Source organism: Hemiscyllium ocellatum, chromosome 51, assembly GCF_020745735.1.
Source record: "Hemiscyllium ocellatum isolate sHemOce1 chromosome 51, sHemOce1.pat.X.cur, whole genome shotgun sequence".
In the NCBI taxonomy this organism is placed as follows: domain Eukaryota; kingdom Metazoa; phylum Chordata; class Chondrichthyes; order Orectolobiformes; family Hemiscylliidae; genus Hemiscyllium; species Hemiscyllium ocellatum.
This window is the reverse complement of record NC_083451.1, coordinates 613,817-637,884: the sequence shown is the minus strand read 5'-3', so window position 1 is coordinate 637,884 and position 24,068 is coordinate 613,817.

Here is a 24,068-nt window from a genome sequence, read left to right as displayed (position 1 = left end):
CCTTCATTTGTTTAATCCTGGCAATATGTCCTGACATGATCTTTGGGTTCTGATGCAACTTTCGAATGCTCGCTGAGATTCAGTATGATGCGAATTTGATATGAAGTGTTTGATTCATACACTATCCATAACGTCATTAAGTAATTTGACAATAAAATAGGACTCGTGCTCGGACTGAATCCCAGTCGGTCGCCCATAACGTGTAAAGAAATCATGCAAACCCTCCACAATTGTTTTGCCCTTTAGGTTCCGCAACGGAATTGCCTCCAGAAGTCGGAAGAGGATTCCATTGCGACTAGCAAATACTGCTTCCCATCTTGGGATTCATGATGTGTATTTACATATTCCGTTATATCTCACGTTAAAGGTTCTTCAACAGAATGAATCGCGCAAAGTGCTCCCAGTCTTTATGAATCAGGTCAGACCACACTCAAAACCATTTCAGACGTTGGCCCAGATGATAAGGTTCCACTTGTTTTCACCAGGAGTTAAGTGCATATTCCAGGAGTGGTGCAGCTGGCCCAAACACCCAGTTTTAAACAACAAAGAATTTATCACAGTCGAACTAAAGAAAATAGAATCTCGAATAATATGGCCGATCTGAATATGCAATCGACTCTTTCTCAAATTCGTGATGCTGTTCCAAATACTTGCAACATGCCATAAGCGTTCCCTGGCACAAATTGTAATATGAAACACAGTTTCTCACAGGAGACAAACGAGAGCAACAGAGGATCAGGATGGAACCGTAGCCTTCGTTCCTCAGTAATTTACTAGTATTCAAAGTTAACACTAGACGAGCACCTGCAAAAAAAACGCTTGCTAAAACCAAACCAAACCAAACCAAACCTTTAACCGAGAAACATTTACAAGCATATCCGAACGTCTGCCTTTTCAATCCCTCTGAAACAAAAACATAGATAGAATGACCTTTTTGAAGGAGCAGCATCGTCACAACTCAGAAATTTTAAGTTGAAGAGACATGCAGGGAGGAACACAACAGGGAGCGAGGAATGCCAATTGGATTTAATTGTATCTATTTCAATGCAAGAGGACTGACAGGAAATGGAGATGAGCTGAAGGCGTGGATAGTAACGTGGAACTGGGATATTACACCCTTAATCAAAGTATGTCTGAGGGAGAGACAGTTCTAGCAGCTTAATGTGCCAGGATGCAGGTGTTTCGGACGGGACAGAGGTGGTGGAAAGAGGCGAGGGGGGAATTGCATTTTGAATTAAGCACCATAGAGTTAATCAGAGAATAAATAACTGAAGGATCCTCAGGTGAGATTTTGTGGATGGAGCTGAGAAATAAGCAGGTGATGGTGACATTAATATAGGCCTCCAAATAGTAATAGGGAATTAGAAGAAAAAAATGCAGGGTTACTGCGGAGACCCGCAGGAGCAATCGTGATGTCTTATGAGGGGATTTTCATTTTCCTAACATGGACTGGGACTGCCATAGCGTTAAAGGCTTCAATGTAATTTGTAAAGTGCCTTCAGTAATAGTTATTCAAACGGTATACAGAGGTACTTACTTTGGTAGAGGCAAAACTCGAACTGCTTTTAGGAAAATAAATGGCAAGACAGATGACAGAGGTAACAGTTGGGTAGAACTTTGGGACGAATGATCAGAACTCTCATAATCTTAAAATGACGATGGAAAGGGACAAGATTGGTCCAAAGGTTCTTGGTGTAAATTAGGGCAAGAAGTAATTTTGATGGAAATAAACAGGAGCTTGCAGGTGTTTATTGGAGCAGTGTGGTTCCATGGAATGAATCCTACAGATCGAGGGTATTATTTTAGAGTGAGACAACTTGTATTCAAGGTCCCTATGCTCCTATGTGGGTAACAAGCAATGCTGTCAGGATTAGAAAACGCTAGATATCAAGAGGAATTCAGTATTTGATCAGACAAAAAGAGGCACGGCTAATGTAATGGCAGCTGGGGAAAAGGAACCTGGAGGTTTCTGGGGATACAGAAGATAACTGAAGAAGAATGTCAGGAGAGCAAAAAAAAGATCATGATATAGGTTTGGCAGAGAAGAATAGGGTGAATCTAAAGAGATTCTTTAAGTGCAGTGAAGAAAAACAATATTTAGAGAAATAGGAATCCCACAAGGACACAATTGAGAGGTATTTTTGGAACTGCAGAAGAGATCCCAAGTCCTCAATAAGTATTTACCATGTATGCTTATAGTGGAGAAAGACATGATGGCGTCGGAACTTCAGCAAGTTAGTGCTGACATCTTGGGGACAGTTCATATCACAGAAGAAAAACTGTTGAGTTTATTAGAATGTATGAAGTTGGAAAAATATTCTGGTTCTAACCAGTCATATCTGAGAGGCAAAACAAGATATTGTGGGCACCATGGATGTTTTTACTTCATCACTGGCCACGGGTGATGTCCCAGAAGACTGGAGGGTAGTGAATGCTGTGCTCTTCTGAAGAAGGCTGCAAACGAAAGACTGATCAGTAAGACGAACATCTAAGTTCGTTACGTTACTTGACAAGGTTCTGAGAGCCGAGGAAAACATGCATTTGTAAATGCAGTACACAGTTTGTTTTGGAGCTATCAGCATACCTTTGTTTGTGGGAGATCGTCCCACACACGCTTGTTAGAGTACTTTCATGAAGTCATTAGCAATGTTGGGGCGAAGACGTAACCTATATGGATTTCAATAACGCCTTTAATAAGATTCCACATGGTCAGCTGTTCCAAAGGCTAGATTGCATGGAAGCCAGGGGGATTTGGCAAATCGGATGCACACTTGTTTTTTTTTTGTTTGGAAGCAGTGGGTAAAAGTGGAAATATGCTTGTCAGAGTGGACGCCCATGTCGTGTGATGTGTCTCAGGGTTCGGTGCAGTAAACATTGCTGCTTTTTATCTAGATTACTAATTTCAACAGGAATGTACACGGTATTGTTAGGAAGAGTGCAGATGGCATTAAACTAGTCGGCATTGGGTACAGTGAAGAAAGTTATCAGCACTTATATCAGGACCTTGATTAACTGGGCAAATATTCTGAGTAATGGCAAATAGACTTTAATATATATAAGAGTGGGGTCTTTCATTTTCACAAAGTCAAGTCAAGGTAGGCTTTTCATGGTGAATGTTAGTGCCTTAAGGAGTGTAGTGGAACAAACGAAGTTTGTATTTCATGTGCACAGTTCTCTGAAATTGGAGAAACAGGGAGACAGTGCGATGAAACAGCCTTTTGTTAAACTGTCCTTCTTCAGTCAGGGTATTGAGAAAATGAGTTGGGAAGTTACGTTGCTATTGTACATGACGCTGGTGAGGACGCTCGTGACAAGTTGTGTTCCGTTTTGGTCACCTTGCTATATGAAAGATTTTATTAAACTGTAAATGGTACAGAAGAAATTTGCAATGATGGCACCAGCACTCAGAGGTCTGTGAGGTCTGCACAATCTAGGAATCTTTTCTTCAGTACATAGGAGACTGAGGAGGGATCTTATCGTACTATATAAGATTGGAAGAGGCACATACACCAGGTGAATTCACCTGGAGTTTTTTTTCCCACGGGATTGGCAAACGAAGACCACAAGACAGCCATTTAAGACAAGAGGAGAAAAGCATAAAACTGGACCTAAGGGGCAACATGTTTACACAAATGGTGGTACACATACGGAATGAGCTGCCAGGAGAAGTGGTTGATGTGGTAAATGAACAACGTTTTAAAGGGGTTTGGACAAATACAAGGCAAGTGAAAGTTCAGAAGGATATGTGTCAATTGCAAAGAAATGGTGTTAAAATAGATGGACAGTTTGTTTACTATGTACTAGTTTGGAATGAAGGTACTATGTTCTTGCTGTAGAATGCATTCGTGGGTGGACAGGGGTGATATCATAACATTGATCGCTCCAGGTTTCAGAGAGCAGCCTTGGCCATCCATATTCAGTTCCTCTCAGCGTCCAACAATGTTTCTGACGTTGTAATATATTTCCTGATGAGGACTGATACCTGTTTCCCTTCTCTCTGCACGACTATGTCAAAAACGTTCATAACTGATACTGAACTGCCCGGTCCTCACAAAATTACTCAACTTCGCTCTTATTTTCACTCAAAGAAATTACCTTCGGAGTTTTGTTTTTACATGATATTTTAAACTTTCTCCCCTTTGGGCAATAGAGTCAGACATCCAGCAAATTTGTTGTATTTCTTGTCATTCGTTTCATCTCGTCCTATCTCACCTGGAGCTTGTGCGTTTCAAGAATTGTTCAGCTATCCCCAAGGATCTAAAAAAAGGGGCCTGTAGGACAAGATCCCAGACCTAACTGCTATCGGTCATTGTTAACATTCTTCAGCCCTCTCGTGAGAAATTGACATTCACAGCGCGGCCTATACTTAGATACTTTTTTACTTAGAAGAGATTCATTTGGTTTGTTAATAATTTAGGTTATTTGCCCACTATTTCATTGAGATGAATACATCGTTACTTGTTGGTATTCACATATGTGTCATGGTTTTATTTTATGCTATGAGCAAATGTTCCAGAAAGGCAGGCTGCACAACTTTTCTCACTCTCTTCATAGTGTACGGCGGGGGGTGTGGTGGTGGGGGCGGTGGGGGTTGGGGGTGGTCTCCTATTTAGGTGTTTAGTTCTTTATAACACAATTACGTGGTAAAGTCAGAGGATAAAGTATTCTCAAATGGCTCCAGACAAAAAAAAATCATCAGTCAAAGCACATTCACATATGAATTTCGGTGCGGTAAGACAGGATTGTGTTTTTTTTTAATGGCAAGTTAAATGCATATCGATTGTTAAAGGCACCGTGATGTGGGTTTTTGTTAGCGTGCTGTGCTCCTCCAATCGGATGTGGATGATCAGGGGGCATTGCAATGTTGCTGTTGACTGCATTTGGATTGTCTGCTTGGTTGTGAATCCGACTGAAATGCATGTATCAGTGGCAGTTGCATTTACTGGCTATGAAAATTATATGAGAACCAGCCGAGGTGATACATAATCCGTCTCAACAAAGTCGAGGCACTGCACGTACAGTCAGGTGGATGTGATACCACTATGGTGGATGGGAGAAGTCGGCAGGCAGTGCAGCATTCCCCTGTGACTATCCCCATTTGAAGCAAGTATGCTGCTTTGGGTAATGATGGGCTTGATGGCAATGGCTGTGAGGTTTCCTGTCACTGACTGGCTGTAGTCAGTCAAGGTGCGTAAAACACGGTCGAGAATAAGGTAAGTCCGAAACATCTTTACAATTATATCAATGCAACAGTCGTCATAGAAAATCATATGAATTTAGAGAATGATTGACAACAAGTATTGGTATACTATCGTATTTGAGAAATGTGGGTAAACAAGGGGCAGGACGAGCAGGTTAATGTTCTGGTCTATAGATGACATAGGAAAGGGTTGGGGAATGTATTTTCTTAAAAAAGCTGACATTATTGTTGGATGTAGGAAGGATAGTCCAAGGAGAACGACTGGTGAAGTTACATTGATGGAACTGAGAAGTCAGGAAGAAATGACCACCTTATTGGAATTTTTCTATGCCCCCTCCCCAACTCTGGGCACGCTGACCAATGGTCTGCTGGAAATTGAATACAAATATTCAAGAATATCTCAATAATCAGCAAGAATAATATTGTTGCAATGGTAAAGGTATTTAACTGTCCAAATATTGATATTGACGACTATAAGTTTAAGGGCTTCAAACAAGAGGAATTTGTCCTGTGTGTACAAGAAACATTTTCTGCAATACATAGTTCTACTAATGTTTAAATATTTATGGAAAGGGAAAAAGCTGACCAAAAGTTAAATTTCGAAATTAGAGTAAGGTCAAGTTTCTAAGTATTAGGCGGTATGATGAAACATTAGTATAAAAAACCGCATCTTCTCCTGAGGACTTTTAAAGAGAGGTTGGAAAGGCAGAGATGGCGAAGCCGTTATGGAGACTGCCTCAGTCAAACCTCAGGAGAGGCCTTTGGCTTTTCGTGAATTAGATTAACAACGGATAGTGAGTGGCCAGTTCTTCCAATCAGATTTTTCAGTTTTTGGAATCCCAGAAGGGATGCAAGCCTTAGTAAATGAGTTCAAACTGCGACAGTCTCTGAAATCTCTCCTGATGTTGAACGACATGTAAGAATCCGTGTCTGAATTTAGCTTTGAGCCAAACGGTGTATATTTGTGATAACGCTTAATAAGAGTAGTTAATTAGAAGTAGGCATTGAGTTCAGTTTCCCAACAGTTAAGTTAACCTAAAAGCTTCCTTCTTTTGCTTGCATTTCAGCTATCGTGTTTCAGTAATTTACATTTTGTCATAACATGGTAAAGTTCCAAGACCTCAAGAAGGCACTGGCATGCAACAGCTTGTTTAAAGTGTATCGACTTCAATGGCAGGAGCATCCGAATAAGGTAAGTGAAATTGCAGCATGGGTTGCTACTTGGGATCTCGATTTTGTGGCCTTTCGGACGCATGGATGGAGCAGCAACAATCATGATTGTTGCAGGTTCCGGGATTTAGCTGCTTCAGTAAGAACAAAGAAAATGGAAAAAGAGTGAGGTGGGACGTTGGTTTCCGGTATTTGCAGTCAAGAACAGCATTACATTTGCAGTCAGGACGTTTGAGGACTCGTCGACTGAAGTAGTATGGGCTGATCATAGAAACGGGAACGGAGAGGTCACCCTGTTGGGAATTTTCTACAGGGTTCTGAATAATTTCATAAATGTAGAGGATAGAACAGCAACGATTATCTTGGATAGGAGAGCGAGTGGCAGTGTAACTGTTACGTATGTTTAACTTTCCAAATATTGACAGGGAATACTACCTTTCAAGTACTTTAGATTGGTCAGTGTTTGTCCAATGTGTGCAGGAGGGTGTTCTGACACAATATGTAGATCGGCCAAGACGTGGTGAGGCGATATTAGATTTGATACTGGATCGTGAACCCGGCCAGGTGCTTGATTTGGCAGTAGGTGAGCATTTTGGTGATCGCAACCACAATTCAGTAATGTCTATTTTCGTGATGAAAAGGGATGCACGGCAGGGAAAGATGTCTGCATGTTGAAAAGGCACTTATGAAGGGATTAGTCAAAATTGAGAATGCATGACATGTGGAAGGCAACTGCAGGAGATGGGAACAGTTAGAATGTGGAGCATAGTCAAGGAACAATCCTGCGGATTTTTGATCAGTACGTACCTGTCAGGCAGGCAGGAAGATGTCGAATGCAGTTGTCCTTGTTTCCTCAGGACGTCAACTTCTTGTTAAGAGAAAGAAGAAGGCTTATGTTAGAGTGAGATGTGACACCTCAGCTTGGGCGCTTGGGATTTGCATGTTAGAAAGGAAAGACAGAAAGCGAGGGCTATTAATAGCCAGGAGGGGACAGAAGAAAGCCTTGGAAGATAGCCCTGAGCCCTCCTATATGCATTTCTGGAGTAAATGAAATACTTGAATAAGATTATGGCCAATCAAGCATAAAAATGGGAAGTTGTGATTGGAGTCAGAGGAATAAGCGAACCACTAAACGAATTCCTGTCGTCAGCGTCACACTTGAAAAAGACAATGTTGTGGGGGAGAATAATGAGGTACAGGCATCTAGGTTAGAACACATTGAGGTTTCCAAGAAGGAGATATTAGCAGTTGTGGAAAGTTTAAGAAATACATAAGTCCCCGGGGCCAAACGTGATTTATGCGAGGATACTCTAGGGAAGACAGGGAGAAGATTGCCGAGCCTTTGGCTTTGCTTTTTATGACCACTTTGTCTACAGGAATCGTGCCAGAACACTAGAGAACAACAATCATTGATAAGGGATAATCACACAGTTTTGTGAAGTGTAAGTCATGCCTTATTGAGTTCTTTGAGAAGATGAACAAACAGGTAGATGAGGGCAAAGCGTTTGAAATGGTGTATAAGGATTTCAGGAAGGTGTTCGTTTACGTACACTACGTGGCCTATGTCACAAAGTACGGAGGCATGGAGTTGAGGGCGATATGGTAGTTTGGATCAGAAATTGGACGGCTGAAAGACAACAAAGGATGGTGATGGATGATAAATCTTCATCCTGGAATTGGGTTGCTAATGGTGTACCACAAGAATCTACTCTGGGTCCCCTGGTGTTTGGCATTTAATACATGACGCAGATGAAGGCCGAGATGAATGGGTTAGGAAATTTGCGGATGACACTAAGTTACAGAAAGATGTGGACAGTGAGGAACAATGTTGTAGGTAAGAGAAGGACATTGAAAATCAACGAATGTGGCTGAGAGGTCGCCAGAGGAGTTGAGAATGCATAAGTGTGCGGTGATTCCCTTTGGAAGGAGTAATAGAATTCAGAGTGCTGGGTGAATGTAATTTTTTATAGAGAAGATGAGTTGAAAGATTTCAATGTCTAAGTACACAGATCCTTGAAAGTTGCCACCGAAGTTGAATGGTTAGTTAAGAAGGCATATGTTATGTAGGTTTTACTGTTAGACGGACTCAGTTTTGGAACCATGTGGTCATGCTGCAGCTGCACAGAACTCTGATGCGGCCACACTTGGAATATTGCGCACAGCTCTGGTCACCACATTATAGAAAGGGTATGAAAGCTTTGGAAAACGTTCTGAGGAGATTCACTGGGATGTTGCCTGATATGGAAGGAAGGACATATAGGTAAAGATTGAGGGACTTGAGACTTCGTAAGAGAGAAGACGGTTGAGACGTGACTTCATTGAGACATATAACATAAGCAGAGGATTCGATAGGGTGGACAGTGACAGCCATTTCTTCCTCAGATAGCATTGGCACAGAAGAGTGGACATACTTTGAATTGAGGGGTGATGACTCTAGAATAGACGTCAGAGGTAGTTTACTTCCTCAGCAAGTAGTAGGTGCGTGGAACACACTGCCTGCAACTGTAGTAATCTTGCCAAACTTTCAATGATCGGCGCAACATCGAGGGCCGAAAGGTCTGTAATGTTCTGTAACGTGCTATGTTCCATATTCTACCATCAAGTGGTTTGACGAGACACTTCATATCTATCTGTAAAATAAGAAAGAATAGGTATGTTCTTAGCTCCATTCATAAGATTTTTTGATGAGGTTTGCTATTATCTACAAAAATATTGTGACAACCCCTCGCAAAAATTCTCTAATTTCAATTTGGATTGATTGTTATTAGTCTCAAAGGCAATGAGTGGTAGTGTTCGTTTCTTTTGTTTCAGGGTCTGAATTTATTTATTTTGAAAGGGTATACTTTGTCGTAATGTTTCTGTCAGACACAAAGAATTTTGTGGGGTTGTAAAAATTAACTTCGGGAGTTATGCAAAAAAAGAGCAAGACAAAGCTGTTGAAATTGGAAGACAAACTGGAGTTGGGATTGAATTTGTCTCCTTCAAGAGGGAGGCGAATTACACTAAAAGCTCGGCATTTGTATTTGGTGGAAACGCCATCAAAATGTTTCGAAATTGCTAGAATTCAATTCTGATGAAACAACTTTAACATGACATAGCGCTGGAAAAGCTTGTAATAGGATTAAAAACAGATCAAAAATAAAAGGAAAGAATAGCCCTGGCACAACAAAAGAAAGACAAAGAAAGAATAACACTGGTTGAACAAAAAGAATAGTGGACGAAGGCCTGAACAGAAGAAACGACGAGAGAGAGAGAGTTTGAACTTCAGAAATTATGGTCTAGATAGGAAAGTTGACTTAAAAGGATAGAGATGAAGGCAGAATGTAAGATTAGTGAGGAAGCTAGAGAAGATGAATGAACCAATTGTCACCAAAGGCATATGTCCAAGCATTTCCTAAATTTGACGAGAAGGGTAAGGAACTTCTTTAATTCATTGAATTTCAGGAATTGGCCAAACAAGTGACGTAGCTGGTGACCTTGTGGAATTTGTTAATCCCAGCAAAAATGGTCGGTAGAGCTCATGATGTATTTGCATAACTGTCAGAGGAGGTGCTTAGAAAGTACGAGGAGATGAAGAAGGTCATTTAAAGTACATATGGGTTAGTGCCAACGTAACGTTGCAGGAATCGAAGGAGTGAGCCGATTCAAATAGAGTTTGAGTTTGAAAGAATTAACCAATGTGTGAGGGATAGAAAATATGGAAAGAAAACATCCTCAGATGGAAAGGGTAAGATAGAAGTCACTGAATTCAATGCAGATAGATTACCACAGGGTGAAAAGAAAACAAAAGAAGCGGAAGAGAAGTTAAAACGCTCCAGTGTTATCACTGCAATACAGTAGGCTGCATGGAATCACAGTGTGAATTGTTTCGAAAAAAGCTTTGAGAAGGTGGATGCAATAACACAAGATAAGTCAGTGGATTTGTTGATGTGGGAAGGGAAAGCACAGTGGAGATTAAAATTCTGCAATGGAAATTTCAATTACTTTGGAGGTTGTTTCAGAAGAAAGTGCAAGCGATTTTTTAAAAAAAACTTGCGAGGGAAAGGATTGCTCGCATATCTAAGGAATATGAGAAGACATTATAATTTTAAGGATTACAGGAGCATGTAACACGTTGGTGTTGACGGATGAAGAGATATGACATTCAGAAGGGCTATTGTTGGAAAACAAAACTGGTAATATGTGGATTTCATGCTGAAATGAGAAGTGCTGCATTATGTAAAGTGAGGTTCGAGTGTCCGGTGAAAAGTAGAGACGTGGTAACGGTAGTACTGGGGGAAATCTCGGGTCCAGGAATGATAATGATACGCTGTATCAGAGGTGTTATCACTGCTACTGTGTTTGAAATGCTGGAATAAGGTCAGGCAACCGATATGTTACAAGAAATATATTCTGACATTTTTCTTGAATATGAGATATTAAGATCTCAAAAACATGGACTGAAGCCGGAGGAGAAATCGAAGAGTAAGGAAGTTGATGTAAAATTATCGGAGATCATGTTTAATCAAGTAGTTCAGACGATACAAGAACAGATGGAGAACAAAGTGGACATCTTTAGATTCAAGAAATGAACTGAATTACAAACAAAGTTGAGAAAACAGGAACTAAGTGGGGAATCAAACAAAAATCAGGATTTGTTTCATGCAACAATGTTACTTCGAGTCGTGGGTGAATCTTCAGAAGCATGCTTTGGTCATCCCTATCAAATCGAAAGGAGATTGAGTGATTTGAAATATTTGTTAAGACCGCTAGTTGCAATGAAATCTCACAGAGTGTTTTATGTAATTATGCTGAAAATGTATTGTGAGAAAGAGCAAAAGCAAAGGAGAATGTGTTAATGATTATCGCACAGAGTGAAGATCCAAATTTAGAGGATCCTGAATTGGACATTCCTCACATTATATTGGATATTGAATAACTTCTCAAAATTTGGCATAGATTATTGAATTACCTTTCAGAAGAAATTTGTAAGAACCTGACAGACTTCTTACGATCACGTGTGAACAAGCCAGGACGTACCAATCTAATTATGCAATCTATAGATATAAGAAACGCTATTCCATTTAAATAAGATCCTTATAGATAGAACCATGTAAAGTTGGTGCACGGTCAAAAAGACATTGAACACGTGCTCAAAGGCAACATAATCAGCGCGAGTTGCAGCGACTGGAGCCCACCCATATTAATTACGCTAACACCACATGGTACCCAGTAATTATGTGTGGACTACCACGTAATGAATGCATTTTCAAAACCTGATTCATAAGCTATTCCACGTTTGGAAAACTTCATTGAGAATGTTGGACAAGCGACATATATTTCTAATTTACATAATCTCAGAGGAAAATAGCAGGTCCCTTTATCCAACAAAATGTCCACAATTTCGGCTTTTGTGACGCAGAATGGCCTCGACAAATTAAGTTTCATGACATTATATGAAGAAAAAAAAATCTCCAGCCACATCTCAATAGCCAACCATTTCTGGATTAATTAATTTTGAGTTGTACATCAACGGCCCATTGATTTTTAGTCACACATGGAATAAGTTTAGCAGCATGTATTGAAATTGATTCGTCGACTTCAGGACTGAAAATGTGTTGGTGGTTAAAGCGCTTTTGCTCCGCTTTAACCAGCAACACATTTTCAGCTCTGATCTCCAGCATGTGCAGACCTCACTTTTTACTCGTTGACTTCAGGAGACAGGTTTCGCTTTCAACCTGTCTTAAGTAAATTCGGCAAAACTGATGTGACGTTCTCGCTCCATGTTATGTCACATGGACCGTTGACCACACGGAATGTGGAAATAATGATTATTGGTGAGTTTCCCATGCAATTCATGAATGGAACCTGGGGTTCCTGGGATTGAGGGGGTTTTATCGGAAGTTTGCATCAACTTTGTTTCACCAAAGGCTATGTTAATGAGATGTTGTCTATATTGGAACTGTTAATAATTAACCGGTAAATATCACATTATTTTGTTCTGTATGTCAGTAGAGTTTTTGTTATACTTATAATGATGAAGGGAAGTGCTCAGAAAGCTCGTCACTTGAAATAAAGCTGTTGGACTTGGTTATATGAATAGGAAGGGTCGGGAGGGATATAGGATTGGTGCTGGCAGTTGGGACTAGATTTGGTTGGGATATCTGGTCGGCGTGGACAGGTTGAACGGAAGGGTCGTTTTCCATGCTGTACATCTCTGTGACTCTATAGCTTTGTGTTCCCTTTATCGGTTAGCTCTGCTCAATTAATGAAATCTAGTTTTCTTACAGCCTAAAGGTAGATCAATCAAATTGTATCTGGAGCACAGCAATGTAAACCTGCGGACAGATAAAGAAAATAAATTGAAACTAGTCCATCTCCTTGTAATATTTTGTGGTGGGTTTGGGTTTCTTGTCCATAACTTCTCATTCACATTGAGTGAGTCAATTTAATTTATCCACCTTTAACATTTAATTGCAGTGGTGCTGTTTCCCTTCTGAGTGCTTGTTTTTAGCAATCCATTCCTCACCACGTTTTTTAAAACATTTGTATTCTTTCCTATTCTCCATAGGTATTTACCTTTGCTGTCATGCCATTGCTTGAGCCTAAACATTTTATTATAGTGTTAATTACAAAGCTTTCTTTTAGTTTCGTCATTTAGCTTAGTTTTTATCCTTTTGTTGTTGTGTTTTGTTTTCTCTATTATTCCAAATATTGCCTTCTGATAACTTTTCTAATTTCAATGCCTTTGAGTTTTCTTCATACCTTCAGAATCGTTAGTACACTGTGATCTGTGCAAAATATGTCATGCATTTATTTGTTTAAAACTGCATAGGTTGTTGCTCTGTACCAGCAAAAACCCAATACGCCTGTAAGCTTTTCAGGCAGACAATATGTGGCAAAGCTGATTATATAAAACGAAAATGTATGGATGAAGAACGCCTTAATCAGTCAAAATTGGGAGTTATTAGATTAAAGAAGAAAGCGCCAGTTGCAGCATTGTGTGAACAGGACAGAATAGGAACAAAGTACGAGAGTGCTTGTGGAGTGAAGCAATTGTTCGAGGAGTTTTATCAAGATTGGAGACTTCAAAAAAAATGCATGATGATGGAAAGGACCATGCTCACAAGTCGAATGAGAAAGTCACTTAAAAGTAAACGGGGGAAGTGGTAAAAACATAATGATTGTCTCAGACCTGGAATGCTCTCACGGGAAGATGATGTTTTGTCGATACGTGTGGAAAACATACGAAATTTTATCGCAAACGGGTTATCAGAACTGTACAGTGGATAACATGAAGAAGTCCACATTGAATATAAAGGTGATTTTGTTCGACCGGAGATGTTGGTTGTGTGAATATATTCTTGCACATATTGATGGATTTATTAATGTGAGAATAATGACCTATATGGTGAATAGAAACATTTATAGAATAAAAAAAGACAGACAAGTTGTCACGATCATCAACGAGATGAGAACATGAATGGTATCACACTGTACATGTTTTACAACAGTGTTCATACCAGCAACATCCGATCAATGATTGTAAGTCATAAATTAGTGAGGGAATTGGCCGAGGAAACCAAATAACACACATGAGGATAGTCTTCCTGCAGTCTGCAGTGCCTGATGAATGTACAGTTCTTACTACTGAAACTCCTCTACTTCTATCCTCATTGATTCAATTGTCAAAGTTCATGATAAACTCGTTAAAACCTTATTGCGAATACGTGCATCACACGGCACAATTACGATGTGTTCACCCTTGCTCTCGATAAAATCACAGATAAATGCACCTGTGGTATGCAACTTATTGATTCAGGTGACAATTCGCTTTGTTGACATGTCATCTTAAGGACGGGCAGACAGACAGCGATGCCATTCATGACTCCAAACAACGTCCAATTAGACAAGGGATTTCCAAATCGTTTTTAATTCTGATTGTTCGATTTCCTGTATGCTTGGCTAAATCTTTAATAATAAGGAGCTAAAAGGAGAAGTTCCACTTCCTGCATTTTTTTTTTCTGAATCCGTGATTTTTATTTAATGTGGAGTACAACATCACCAAACTCGAAAACCATACCCACAAGATTACATGTCGTTGTGTCTTCACCTGTTTTCCCATTGCACTACGATCTAATCTAATATAATGGGATTGTAAAAAGTCTATTACAGCCTTAACTTCAAATATCATTCTGAAGGAGTGTTGATGAAGTTATTGTAAGAATCTTTAAAATAGACTTCATAACATTAGCACAAATATAAAAATGCGCATCTGGCTCTTTCGCTTGTCAGTTTTAATCTTTGATTCCTTTCTGACGACAATTTACAAAATTGCTGGGCCGATTCAGTGTATACAAATGTAGACCTTTGCTGGGAGTTGGAATTCACTTATTGATTAAACAACAGGGAGTTCCGAACTGATTTATCTCTTTAGGACAGCAAATGTTTCTCATAACTCTTCATAAAATTCCCTTTTTTTGCTTTATACTTCATGAAAATAAGAGGAAAGGAAAATCTGTAATACTGAAGTTAACCAGCATATTACTTTTGATTTGGAGATGTCGGTTTTGGACTGGGGTGTATGAAGTTAAAAATCACTCAACATCAGATTATAGTCCAACAGGTTTAATTGGAAGCACTAGCTTTCAGAGTGCTGCCCCTTCAGGTGGTTGTGAAATACACAATTGTAAGACAAAGAATTTAGAGCATAAGTTTACAGTGTGATGTAACTGAAATCATTCATTGAAATCCTACTTTGAAAAAATCTTGATGGTGTTTTGAGTCTTTCGTCTGTTAGAATGACCTTGTTAGTTTCACTTCTTTTGTAAGTAATTCACTAAACCTTAAAAGGTACATTCTCAGGTTAACTTTAACAATAGGTGTCAGCCCTGCTAATGTGTTGAAGGTGTTCGCCCCGTCTGCTGTTGTCTATTCCAAAACGTTTAAACTGATTCTAAGCTTAAGCAAAAAAAAGAACAGCGCCTTACTTGGATTCATGCATTTTTTCAGCAAAGGAAAAGTTAACTCTGCAAGTACAAATTCAACCCACAAACACATATGTGTATGCATGCATATGGGTTTTTGTGTATGTGTGTGTGTGTGTGTGTCTCTGTGTGTGTATGAGTGTGTGAATGAGTTGAGCATCGTATCCCATTAATATGTGGGCATCCATGAGCACTTCAAGATGCCTATCATGTACACCGGAAGAGTTGAGATGAGAAGGAACGTAACTGGCACCTGGAAGTACTCAGTGATGCCCTGAGAACAACGGTTACGATGCTCAACTCATCGACCGCCAGTTCCAATGTGCCAAAGCAAGGAACCATAATGACCTCCCCAGGAGACAGGCACATGCTGCAACGAAACCTACGCCAGTATCTTCGCGGCATGCAAAACATTATCAATGTGGATGAGCACCTCGTCAAGACTTTCCACACACCTCCACTGCTTGCCTTTAAATAACCATCAAACTTCAAAAAGAACATGTTTCGTAGCAAACTGCCCAGCTTTCAGGACAAGTCCATACAACCCTCTCACGGTAGGCGCTGCAAGATGTGTCAAATGTGGACATGGAGGGTACCAGTATGCTGGGGGACATCTCCCAACATGTATGTGAGTCAGCCAACATTGTCTATATCATATGCTGTTCGAAATAATGCCCTGAGCAGAGGCTACTACAACGGATGAATGGGCCCCACAGAATAATCAACAGACAGGAGTGTTCCCACCCAGTTTGGGAACATTTCAGTGGTCCAGCAGATTCGGCTTCGGACCTTCGGGTGACCAGCCTCCAAGGTGGACTTCGGGACAAGCAGCAACGAAAAGTGGCCGAGCACAGGCTGATAGCTGAGTTCGCTACCACAGGGAGGACCTCAACCAGAACCACGCACACACACAAACACTCCTATACACGGATACGCACACAAACACACACATACACACTCCTACAGACACACACATTCCCACATTTACACATGCACCCTGCTACAGACATCGACCCCATTCACTCACACACATACACACATATGGTCTCTCTCACATACATTCACAAACCACCACACCCCCACAGGGGGCAAACACCTTCAACACATTATGTGTGCTGGCACCAATTGTTAAAGTTAATCTGAGAATAAAACTTTTTCAAAAAGGTTTTGTGCTTTACGTATCGAAGAAGTGAAACTGACATGGTCATTCAGACAGGGTAGAGATTTAACAAACAATCAAGGTACTTTTCAATGTATGATTTCGCTTCCATCATACTGTAAACTTTGCTATAAAGTACTTCAATGACGACGTCAACATCTCCATTTACAATAATTGTAACCAGCATTTGTATTGATGTAAGTAAATCTAGCAGCTGAATGGCAGTAAGTAAATTGCATATGAGTCTGAATTTTGTCACTTAATGTAAACGGTATCAATGGCGATATCATCTAATTATGTCTCTAGTGGCACAGCTTCAGGTATAATAGGATCCCTTGGAAATTCAACATGATGCATAAGAAACAACAAGCGGACATTGTTACTTCTCGAAGAAATGCATGCTCCACCAAGAGGTCCTGCATACGCCATTAACTACACTGCACTTGCAACTATTGCTATCCCAGGTAAAGTGATGTTTATTTGGTTCTGGGATTTATCCAATACTACACCGTATCACAGGAGTTCTGGGGAACACCACATGAGACTAAAAACATTAACTCTGTTTCTGTCTCCACAAGTGCTATATCCTGCACTGAGCTCATCGAGCATTTTGTGTCTATTTTGCTGTGATGCCGATAGTTGAACGTTGGTAAAGTTGCAAAAACGTGATGCTCAGAGCGCATCAAAATGGTGTGGGTTTTTCCCTTCTGTAAAGGTTAGATGATTTTTTTTTCTTTTTTGGCAACTTTTTTCTTCAAGGTCAGATTAATATATTAATGTTTCATTGGATACAGTAAGAGGTTGTGTTGAATAATGTGAAAAGGATTTTATTAAAAATGTCAGCTTAATCAGCAATTTGATTTGGTTCCATTACGTAAAATTAATGCTGTGCTTAATAGTCTTTGTCCCGACAGTGCTGATCAATGAAGGCAAGAATTTATAAATAGAGCGAATGTAATTAGACATAGAGAATAAGAAGTTTTTCACACAATTTGACATGGTAGCATTAATGTTGTGAAAGTGTGAAACTACAGTAATGGTGAACTTTTAATTTAGGCGTGTATAATTATGAAATGCTAATATACAATGGACTAGAATGATCTATTTCCTGAACAGAGAGAACAATAATCCGCCCGTGTTGATAATGTGTTTGAATGAGTTTTCAGTATGAACTTGAGACGAAGCAAAATGCCCATCGAGAGTGACTGCAATTGAAATATTCTGTCTGCAATAGTGACACACGCAGAAATCCTCATCAGAGGATACGGGCAAACTTGGACATACAGATTATATGTTCGCAATATAAACACTCCAAGATAAGAGTCTTTTTGGATTTTGATGCTTCAGTTCCATTTGCCCAAATTTGTTCTACCTTCTGTTGCATAATGTAGAAGATTAAACGATTCTCGGAAAAATGTTTTGAGTCGGTCAAGTTTGGTGGACTGATCACTCAGATTTGTATCACACAATGAAATCAAAGAACATGGAACTTCAATAAAAATATGTAATTCGAAACACCAACAAATCAGTCACCTACTTCTTGGGGACACCGAAGGCACTCCAGTCATCAAATGACTCATGTCTGTTTCTAAATGAAGCTTCCAATTATTTTTTGCGAGACAATTCCACCAACTCTCATGAAATGCGACATATGAATTAATTAAATGTAGATTCCCGAGATGATAAAACTAAATGACAATGAAATGTTGGCAGAGAAATATAAGATAGTTAAAAGTAAACTATTTAACTCATTGGGAATTTTCGAGATATTGGGCATATCCTAACATTCAGGAGCGATGCTAGGATGAATCTTTACACTCATAGGATGTTAAAGGTTTGGAACAGTTTTCCACAGACAGCAGTGGATGATGGATCAGCTATTACTTTTAAACCTGAGATAAACGTGTTGTTTTTGTTGAGCAAACGTAGAAAAGGCTCTGGGGTCCAGACATCTCGCTGAAATTAGGTCAGAGATCAGCCATGATCTAACTGAATTGTGGAAAAGACTTTAAGAGCTGAATGGTATTTTTCACTGCATATTTATTTTTATCCCACTCCTGATATTTATATCGTATTCACTGTTTATAATTGGTTTGACCTCATAACCTATGTGAAACGCCAAACATTCAGTAACTCTTCTGAAATTAGTTAAACTAATTCCCAGACGTTTGGTGGCTGCATAACATTAGGGAACAATGAACTGGATGTTCACTTATCATGAAGAATTATTCCAAATTATGGAAGATCATTTATATTCCCAATCAACTTCTTTTTTTTACAAAAGATTCGAAGATATATTAACTTCTACCAATTGTCATTACATAACTTCCAATATACAGTCACTGCAATTCTGTGATGCAGTTGACAAAGATAAAACAACCCGTCTTTCACTTCAACCTGAAAGATAAAAAACTTCTTCTAACTTGCCGTTGAAGCACCAAACCCTCTAATTCGTGTGCTGTTACTGAATTTTAAATCAGCGTTCAGTTACTAAATACATATTTTACTGTTACTATTCTAATCTGTATTCCTTTTCGTAATATTAAGCATTTGTTCAATTTCCACTCATAAGGGTGCAATTCAATCAGTTTGGAGCTTTATCAAGGAAATTTAGCAGTATTGTTTGAATTGCACAATTAACTTGGGTACATATCTATATCTTCACTATGCATTTTGTAATTTTGTATTTTAATCTGACTCAATCTTCTGCGATCTTTGGATTATCTACCTCTTCATATAAAGTTCGATTGTTGATCTCTCCCCAGTCGTGACCACTCTCTTTACAACGTTGCACTGCCGCTTCATGTCTTTTCGACTTTGTGTTTACGCGATTTATTCGTTTATCGCCCTAATAACAATAACACTGCTATTGTTTGCGAACATTCTATATGGCAAAACAATCCATACTAAACCATTATCTTACCATATTGGATTGCAATTTAACTGAGCAATACATATATTCAACATATCTCTGATGACTATCGGCAATTTAGCATGGTTAATCCACCTAATCTGCACATATTTGGACTGTGGAACGAAACCTGAGCACACAAATGAAACTCAAGAAGACACGGGGAAATTTTGCAAACTGCACACAGACAGTCGACCGAGGCTACAATCGAACGTGGGTCCCTGTGGCTCTGAGGCAGCTGTGTTAAAGACCAGGCTAACGTGCTTCTTTATCGCTGACAAACATTTCTTCAAAACACAACTAATCTTTTTCAGATTAATTTGCTGATGCCACTTCTATTTTATAAATGCCAAATATTTCAGAATGATCCAGAATCAAATTTTCCGTTCGCCTTTTAATAAATTATAAATGTTGGACTGTGGCTCAAATGGGCCTTTCAAAAATGCCCCTTCTCAAAACGCTAATATGTTTAGAACTTCCTGTTTGTCACACTCCAAATTCCCTAGTGATCATTCTCACGTGAAACATTTTATGCTCTTTTCTGGACCTTCCTTTTTTTTATATACAGCATCTCTGTATGGAGATTGCTAGTATGTTTGTAAATATCTGCTACATGAAGCTTTCAACCCCTTTCGACCATCTTGTGTCAGTCAAAAGCCCTATGTGGAACGTTTGTCAACCTTAGTCATGGGCTGCAAAACAGAGACAATCTTTGTTTAATTCTTTACGTCTTTGATTGCTGTCTCTTTCAACTCATTGTCGTTAATTTTCATGAAATATATTTCGATGTATTTAGTTAACAATTCTAACACTAACTGTTTCAATAATTTATACCTTTCAATTCATTTTTTTGCGTTTCTTTCCCTCTATATTTGTGCTGTGTTTCATCCTCCTTATGTCTAGAATCGGTTTTAGCTGCATGTGGTACGTGCATTTTTTTATTGAACTGTCAAAGTTTGGACATTGGGTTTATAAACAGTGAATGTCCTGGAACCTATTTTGGCATTGAATGAAATGTAGAATGACTTATGAGATATATGGTAGCTATGCACTTGGAAAAATTAATATGCTGAAAATAAATTGTGTGTAATTCCCTTTCAGTTAATATCATGGCGATCGTGATACTGTCCCGTGGAAGGTGTTGGCTGTCAAGCTGTATCACGAGGTATCTTGTCTTCATGGCAGTGACAGACCTCCTGGTCATTATCTCTGCAGTGTTATTAAACAGAATTCCAGCTATTTATTTTCCAGGCAGTTTCCTGTCCATTACTCCAGTGTGTAGTTTCGGCATTGCATTAATTTATGCATGTAGAGATAGTTCAATATGGTTTACTGTGACTTTCACATTTGATAAGCTTGTTGCAATTTGTTTCCAGAAACTGAAAACAAAATATTGTACTGAGAAAATAGCAGATGTGGTAATTGGAACGGTTTGTGCCTTAGCTTTTTCTATTAATATCCCATGGTATTTCATGCATGAGCCAATTTACATCGCTGACAACATACCATGGTACTGTCGAATTAAGGAGATACGTTATACTTCACTTATGTGGACTGCATTTGATTGGTTCGATCGAATTGTAACTCCTTGCCTCCCGTTTTTTCTGATTGTTCTGTTCAATACTGTGACTGTTCGTCATATTCTGGCGGCAAGTAGAGCCAGAAGGAGACTTCATACCCAGGGCAAAGGCGAACATAAGAAGGATAGAGAGATGGAAAGCCGAAGAAAATCTATCATCTTGCTCTTTTCCATCTCTGGGAATTTCATCCTTTTGTGGATGATCTATGTTGTGGAAATCTTTTGCCACAGATTTATAAAGAATTATAAAATTACTGGGTTTTCTGACCCTAAGTTTATTTTTCAGGAAAGTGCAAACATGCTTCAGCTGCTCAGCTGCTGCACAAACACATTTATTTATGCAGTAACACAACGTAAATTCCGACAATAGTTCTATGCTTTGTTGATATATCCGTTAAGTCTAATTCTTAAATTTTAAAGCAAACATGACAATATCAATTTTGATTTTATTTCTACAGGTTGAGCTAAATGCAGGAAAATAATGCGATTTGTTTAACACGTGCAAACTTTATTTCTTTTCAATACTGTTAAAAATCATAACTTCATTCACTTGTCGCAAAAAATCAGAATATTGAACGAATGTTAAACTGCGGCACAATGTAGTCAATAATAATCCAGCAATTTACATGCAAAAATGCCGTTCCTAAATGAGAAAGACTCATCTTTAAATCTGCTATTGTTTTGCTGTGCAAATGAGTCTGCCAGACACAATTCTGGTAGAGGTCCTTCTTGTCAAACTGAAGCAAACAATTGGCTCTTCATTGTCGAAGACAGAAATACAACATTCAAGCCGAAGTTCTCGTCATTTCTTTAGCTAGATGTTATTCTCCAAACGAGATTGGAAACGTAGTATGCGCATAACTTTGTTTCTGAGGAAATAGTAGCTACTGTATGATTTCACACGACATAAATAAAGTTAATCATTGAATTCTTTCTGCGAATTGTTCAAGTGCGTTTTTTTTTCCGCTGGTTTTGCCCAATCAATTTTCCTCATATTAGTTTGTTTGTGATAGTTTATTGTACTCAGATTTGGATTGGTTTGGAACCAAGAAAATGCTTTTTGAAAATATAGTGTTGTGGAGAATAGAAAGTTTAAATAAATGTCTTAAATATATTAAATATATGTAAGGATGCACTGACTATTTATAAAAAGCTGATCATGTAAGAGGGAAGATAAGTTAAGTTCGAAATGAAAATAAACGAAAGTGCAAGAAGGCGGAAACAATTATCCTCAATGGAGGGAGCGTGAAAGGGAGTGTTATTTATAGTTTCATACGGCCTTCACTGAAGGAAGTATGAGTTTAATTAACTCACGGATAAGTGCACAGGAAACAGGAATGCGATATTTTCGATTGTCGACAGTATCGAAATTATGCCAATTAATGTATACAGATAAATGAACAGTGCAGCATGATTTGGATCATTAACTTATTTAATAAGATATAGGAGCAACGGATGTTCAAGTTGATGCTACTAACAACCCAAAGGCAGAAATTTAGTAGAAGGAAATACGATTTTTCTCCTCACAAATATAAGCATGCCATTTGTTGCCTGCTTCTGTCTCACACGCCATTCAGATTTCTGCACTTTGCGTGAAATTACATGCTCAGGAACCACTAATTCCTAATATTCTTCAAACCATCCCCGATCTAAAGTATTACATATCTAGCATTTAACTATCCCTCACATTCTTTCAAAATTATTCCCAAAGAATACCTGCAGTGCAGATCAATGCCGTTGGGTGCTGCACTGGCCCTCCAAGGACATCGCATCCACTCCTCGAACCACTGCATTTACTATGGCTAATGCATTTGCCATGCACACTACAGGGCAACTTAGCATAGCCAACGCATCAACCTTAACGCCTTTAAGGTTGGTGGGAAAACATGAAAGCAGACAGTCGCCGGAAGGTCATATAATACCTGGATCCCTGGTTCTATGAGGCAGTAGTACGAAACACTGACACTTATTGTTTTTGCATATCAAATATTTTTGGTCAGCAGTTGAATTGCTCAGTCAGTAGATGTGAATCTGTCATATCACATCGAACACTAACTGCGGTGCAGGAGTGAAGATTGGAAGTTCTGCATGCACTTTTATAAAATACATCCATAATTATGCACTATCTTCCAAAATGAATTCATTATTACCTTCATGTCGAATCCTCCTCAATTTGTAAGCTCTAGCCATAGCAACACTTGATTTATCAAGAAGTACGCATTTGTTGTTTCAGCTTTTGATTTGCTTAGTAATAGAATCATTCTTATCACTGCCCAAATGATAAAGGAAAATGCTAATTTGGCTGACCCCTTCTTCCTCGAATTGTCTTAACCGCAATGATTGCTCTTCACAAAGTGAGAATTCAACTTGATCTGACCTAGAAAACGAACCCATTTTAGAAATTTGCAATGCACAAAATGATACCTAAAAAAAAACTATGAATGAAAGAGATAAAGTATTAAATCGCTCAGACAAAGACACAGTAAAACAAATGAATCTCTGTCGGAAATTTGGTGGCATTTCTTACATAGGGATTTAACAGCTATTTTCTTCATAAAACAGTTGTGTCAGTCGGAAAAGAAATTAAAAGAAAAACATGGTTTCATCAGCTGAATGTAAATGGAGACTGGGACAAATATATGCAATATAATGTTACTCGAATTATAACTGAATATGAAGAGAATGTACAACGTGCCATACTTACCCAATTAAATTGCGGCAACAGTTTGATTGCAAAATTGTGGCTTTCCAGTAATCCAATGAAATCCCTTTTGAACAACATTCAAAATGCAATATTTCTTACAAAATATAACGATTATGTTCAAATCCGTTTAACAATTGCAATATTCCAGTAAAATGGAAATTGAAATGAATGAATCAGAGCATGCCTCGTGATCAAATCACGCATTGTTTTGTTATGGCTGGTACTGTCAATTTTCATCATCACGAAGTGTTCTTTCTTTCTTAGTTTTTGAGCCAGTTCCCTGAAGCATGCACAGCACTTGGTTTAGGTACAGCCTCAAAACATTGGCACAATTTTATCTCGATGCTGTTTTCGATGTATCACAATATCGCACAACACA